Genomic DNA, 6,597 nt, shown 5'->3' on the forward strand with positions numbered 1-6,597 from the left:
GACCATTGCAGCATCCCCATGGTCACACAATCAGAATTCAGATACTTGGCAACTGGTTCATATTTATGACAGTTGGAGTATCCTGGAATCATGTGATCCCGTTTGCAACCTTCTGCCAAGCTAAGTCAATGGGGAAGCCAGCTTCACCTTACAATCATGTTACCAACTTAACAACTGCTGTGATTCACTTAACAACTGTAGCAAGAAAGGTCATAAACTGGGCCAGACTCACTTAGCAAGTCTTGTTTAGCAAAGATAATTTTGGGCTCAATTGTGATTGCAAGCTGAGGACTACCTGTAAAAGAGAATATGAGAAATGTGAGGTGGAAGCACATTCTAGGGAATTCCATTCATCATAAAGAAAAGCATACAGGTATTTCTACTGAGGTCTATACAGAATCCTCAGTACATCTGGCTGTGAACTGTATAGTTTTTTACTTTCTGCCCTGTTCCTTGTTCTTCGTATACACTCATGTTTTTAATTCATTTTTTGTTAAACTTAATAGCAAAAAAGCACAAAAAATGCAATCTGTATTTATGGATATATGTATCCATAATCACAATTAGAAAAGATGATAACTGGATGCATTCAGAATGATTTCAGGGATCACTTGACAGTAAACTTCAAATGATCTGAACTGACAAGGACCAATTTTGGCACTGCCGGCAATGCAGTTAGCCAGGAAGCCCACTACTTCCAATGCTCTCCAAAGGGGAATTTTTAAAAAGCAAGTAAAAAGATTGCTGTTTTTCTCCAAGTAACCAGAGTTAATTTGCTTTATGTAGGTCATCCCAAAGACTTTTTCTCACACACTACACTAAAGGCAGTTCTCCTTTGCACAGGACAATGATCTTCCTATTCAACTATCCTTTAATCCATTAAAGTATATTTTTCTTCTAACTTTTTAGTTTTCTGAACCTGCTAATAAATGAGGGAAGGGAGTGATCATCTTACACTGAACATGGGCCAAATACCGTACCTTGAACCAATATGCTATTTTTCCCCCTACCCCTCACACCATTAACATTCTGGAAAACCTTGAAAGTTCCACATCTGGTCCTGGCAAATGGGCTTCTAGTTTCCTAGTGGTGCTATGGTGATCAATCTGATTTAATTAACCCAGGAAACCTCAACAGAAGTGTTGATTGTCTTAAGGCAGAGGTCTTCAAACTTGGCAACCTTAAGACTTGTGGATTTCAACTCCCAGAATTGTGGGAGTTGAAGTCCACGAGTCTTAAAGTTGCCAAGTTTGGGGACCCCTATCTTAAGGGAATCCAGCATGAAAAGGATAAGAAAGGGTTCCAGCATTCTTATATCCTCTCAGGCCAGGAATAAATGCTTGATACTACTGTGAAACAAATTAAGTAAGTATCTCAAGTAGCAGATTTGGGGTGCTATTCACCATGGAGGTGTGCCATTAAGATGTTCTGCTTCAAGAGTTAAACATTTTGGACTAGCTCCCTTTGTTCTAGCATCCACCTAATGGCTCTGCCCTTCCAACTTTCCTCATTTGCTCCAAAGTAATATGGGATGTATTTTTCTGCATGAAAAATAGCAAGTTGAGAGAGTATACACTAGGAATACCAGTACATAGTTGTAAAGCTAACCAACCAATATTGGCATAAAAAAAGGGAGGTGGGGGAATAGGAAATCAGGAAGCAAGTATGATGACAGTACATAATTTCCATCTAATAATAGTATTTCCGCAGAATGTGTACTAATGTTGTTTGAAAAAAATGTGATATCCTGCCTGAAATGAAAAGCACTAAATGAGTGCATCAATATCTGATTTGCTGTTATATTTTATACAAATATAATTTAATTTTTGATCAAATATGGGTTAAATTGTGATCACTGAAAAAATATTTTCACCAACAAAGATAAATTATTCAAGGTTATTTAGCAATTTAAAAAAACAGCTCAATTTTCAGATAAGGTCTTTAGTAGTGTGGTTAAAATGTGAGTCTTTGTAAGGATATAGCAAGATAGTTTTGCAAAGTACAGGTAGTCCTCAACTTATGTCGATAATTGAGCCCAAAATTTCTGTTGCTGAGACAGTTATTAAGTGAGTTCTGCTCTATTATATAACTTTTCTCGCCATTCAGTTATCATTACGCAAATCACTATACTTAAGTTAGTAACACAGTTAAGTGAACCTGGCTTCCCCTTGACTTTGCTTGTCAGAAGGTCACAAAAAGGGACATTGCAATTGTCATAAATATTGCCAAGCCTCTGAATTTTGATCACATGACTATGGGGATGCTGCAATGGTCAAAAGTGTGAAAAATGGTAATAAACGAAAGGTGGTAAATTGAAGACTACCAGTATAGTTTTTGGAAGGCAGAGAGATTAAACAGTAATCCTCAATACTTTGAGCATATGAGCCCCAAATTCAAATTTTGAGAACTATCAATACAAAATGCAAAATAATACATAATATCCTGAACTACTTTGGCCATTTTGTCTAACGTATTCCACCTAGGTCTAGGAGCAGTTAGCAGAGTAGTGCTTGAGGAATCAACAGGACAGAAGACTGAATATATGCCACCTCAACCTTTCCTCAACTCCAGTCATAATTTCCTACATGTCACTTCTTCAGGGTTCAAAAACAGATCAGTACTACTGAATTTCCTAATAGCTTTTGGCTTGCTATTTTGCAATTCTTTGCCTTGCCCCAAAACATAGCTTAAAAGACATCAGTGATTCTGAGAAGAAATGAAACAATTTTTGCTAGATGGAAAGCTTTCATTTTCAAGCCATTCCAAGTGGTAGTGTCTTAATAGCGAAAAATACTGCCTTTCAAAACATTTAAAATGGCTAAAATTATACCGATTTCAATATGAACTCCATACATTGAATACTTATAACCTGACTAGGGCATATAGACGTTTTGTTTCAAATAATACCATACTTATTTGGTGTTTAATAATTTATATTTAGCAGATTGAAAGCTCTGTGCTCTTCATATATTATCTCAAAAAATCCTCTGGGAATGAGCATAATAAATTCTGAGCTCTCTAAGGAAACAAAAGCAGTATATTGAATCTGGTCAATTGCTTTTGATTTCTACATTCTCCCTTGCCCTTCTACAACGTGTCCCAAAGAAGTGATCTTCTCAACAGGTGCATTTGTTTCAAAAGTTTTACAATACTATGAAATGAGCTGCCTCAGCAACCTGGGCTCACATTGCCATCTTGTGGACTCTGTTGCCCAAACAAATTCCTTTCTTGATTACTCCACTTTAGTTGTTAGGAAGGCAGAACTAAACCCTCAGTCTTGACCAATTCTATATGAATGCCTTTTCCAGCTTTTAAGAATTTGGTTTACTATGCTTGTCAACATATAGATCATCCTGTTTTTATATTTTGTCATTTTCTTAATATTGATCCACTTTGGAATAGCATCATTAAGCAAATACAATGAATCATATGGATCCCTTTAGGAGCAGCACAAGTGGATACAGATGTTCAGTGCAGCTAAGATAAACCTGCATTGTATATTTACCCTCACACACTAGACTCCCATTTTTTCCCCATTCACATTATTTTGAAAACCTGCGGAGAGTAAGGTTCACATCTTCTCTTTCAATGATCTCATTTAGAGTTGCAGAAGGGAAACTGTAGTTTTCTTTAGCTGCCCTAACAAATATATTACATTCCCTGCAGCTCAGCTGATGGCTGGTAAATGTAAGATGGAGTGGGCAAGGTTCCCCAGGACAACTGTTACAGCTCAGTTGGGCATATTGTCAGACATCCTGGGTGAACCAGACAGAAACCAAGACTAGATGAACTATCTACTTTATTGTAAGGCTACATTGACAGAATCTTGCAAGTCTGAAGGTGCAGACTTCTTGTTGCCACTAACTGCCTGAACAACTAGGGCAGACCCTTCTTAAGGTTCTTCCTCTGATTGTTAATCCACTGGAGGTCCTGCCTCTCTTGTTGTTTCCTAGGTAGCATCTCTTCTTCTTGTCTCCCAAGGTCATCCACATATTCCATTGCACATATAAAAGCTTCACTAAGCAAATGCAGAGAACTATGTGCCATTGGCAGACAGCCATTTCTGTAAGTATGCCACAAGTCAGAAACAAGAAATTATCTAATTTCAATGTGCAGTTTTCATCATGCCTTGAAATACTTTAGCTTACAATTATATTCATCACGAGGAAACCAGAAAGATAGCACTGGGGAAATAGTTTTAATTTTGCCTATCCTTTCTTTGTACCTAACTTCAACTGAAACATAGCCTGGCAACCTTTTTTTTCCTACCATATTCCCATGACATTGCCTTTATCTCACTCCCAGCCCATGAGTCATCCTGTTAAAGTAGCATTTTCTTCCTTATTCTAGCAAAAGCATCAATCAGATGTATAAAAACTGTTTGAATTTATCACCATTATGTTGGAAATCAGATGGCTGGTGATGTCTTGGGTACAAAGGGAATAATAGGATTGGCAATGAAGGCAATCAATTTCATGCCATGAAATTTAAAAATGGATAGCAACTCAGTGATAGGAAATAGTGTATTGTCAGCCTGCAGGTCATCCTATTCTTATTCAGCAGTACAGCAAATTCTTGCTGCTTCCTGTAGAATTCATGATGTAGATTGGTGCCCAGGGTTCCCCATTGGACTTTATGTTGGCTGTGATTTCAGGAGATTACAATCCAACAAAGCTGAATCTCCCAGTTCTGTTTTTAATGACCTTCTTGCAGGAGAGGGCACAAGCTGAAATTATGGCTTTTTGCATTTTCTAATTATCATTCTTTTCCTGAACCTAACTAAAGGTACTACCGTATTTACTACAATGGACAACCTTCAGAGCCTCCTATGTTTGCATAGTCCAAACTTCATGCCAAAAACTACAATAATTCTTGGGAGCCATTTCAGTTGGATTTTAAGCCAGGGTACAATACTGAGACATTAGTTGAAATTGTTATGACCTTTGGCGGAAACAGGATGAGGATGGTGTGTCCATCCTTGTGTTCCTTCATCTCTTGAATAATGGTGACCATAGTATCCATCTGAACTGGTTGTGTTCGGGTGGCGGGCACTTTGTTACAGTGTCTTATCTCCTTCATCAGTGGTAAGTTTTAGTACAGGGAGATTGCACCTGCATCTCCTCATGCAAGAGAGGACTTAGGGCAAGATGCTTGCTTCTTCTGTTTAACATATCTGTAAAAACACTCAGTAAGGTCATCTGAAGGTAAAGGTTCAGGATCACCAGTATATCCCTAAAGTGTTTTTTTTTTCAAAAGGCAATTGAACTTCCTTAGTTTTTTCTTGAAAATGTTTTGCTTTTCATCCAAGAAACTTTCAGTTCTGACTAAATGATGGGGACAGGAAGAATTTATATTCTTTGCAGTTACCAGGTCACTAGCACGGGTTGTTTTTATATTTATATTTGGATTTGGATTTTTTGCAGGATGTTTGCTATATTCTTTGCAGTCATCAACCAGAACCTGACAAGTGAAACATTCCCCCCCCCCCAAAAAAAACAGTTAAGTTGGCTTAAAAAAATAATCCCTTTGGGACAACCATGACTTGGATTATTAAGAATCTTCTTAGACATATCACCAGTAAGTTTATGGTGCCCATCTCAACCGCAGTCTGTGCAGATGAAGGAATAGACTGGCTCAAAACTGAGTGGCTGTGATTATTCTGGGGCCTCTGGTTCTGAAATATTCTCATCTTTGGTCTTGGATATAATTTAGAACTCCTGCTGTACGCACAACTACTCCTTAAAGAGTAAGTGGCATCTGTGACCAGGAGGCCCTTTGTATAAGTCCATCTTGGTGCCAGCTGTATCCTTTTATCAGAGTACCCTTCAGATGATCACTCATGCCTTAATCACCTTATGATTGGACTGCTGCAATGTGCTGTACATGAGGCTGCCCTTGAAGAAATTCAGAAACTATAACGTTAACGATTGAAAGGTCTGGGCAGTAAAGGAGGCTTATAACTATGCTCATGTGCCTTCATTGTTTCCAAGTTGTATAGGTTACATTGGCTTGAATTGAGTACAATTCAAGATGCGGATCCTCAGTGATAAAGTCCATTATGGCATTGGACTAGGCTATTTGAAGGAGCACCTTTCTCCAATTGTTTCTGCTCATCCAGTATGATTGGATAGTGTGTGCATGCTCTGGTCCCTTCAGTTAAATGTCATATTACAAGTCTAGGAAGTATGTCTTTTCTCACGAATGAAGGCAAATGTGTTGTTTTCTATTGTAATTCATCTGTTGTGGAACAGCTTTCTCCTGGAGATACATATGGCTTCCACCCTTAAATCGGAGGTCGGCAATCCCTAGGCCACAGCCTGGTACTGAACCAGGGCCTGGTGGGAATAGACCTCACACAGGTGCAGGTAATCATGTGATCACATGAAGCTACATTTGTGCAAGTAGCATTCACATGCATGAAACCATCCCCCCTCTGCCCCACGCCGCCGCCTCTCTAGATCTGGAAAGGTTGGCAACTGCTGCTTTAAATGGTCCACAAGTCTCTGAAGGCCTGGATCTTCTTCCAGATCTAGTATTCAAAGACTGTTGGGTTTTTTCCTTGGGTATTTTTTAATGTTTTTTTTTCTTGGATGGACA

This window comes from Pseudonaja textilis, chromosome 2, assembly GCF_049901715.1.
Source record: "Pseudonaja textilis isolate UNSWEBS1 chromosome 2, rPseTex1.2, whole genome shotgun sequence".
Lineage (NCBI taxonomy): Eukaryota > Metazoa > Chordata > Lepidosauria > Squamata > Elapidae > Pseudonaja > Pseudonaja textilis.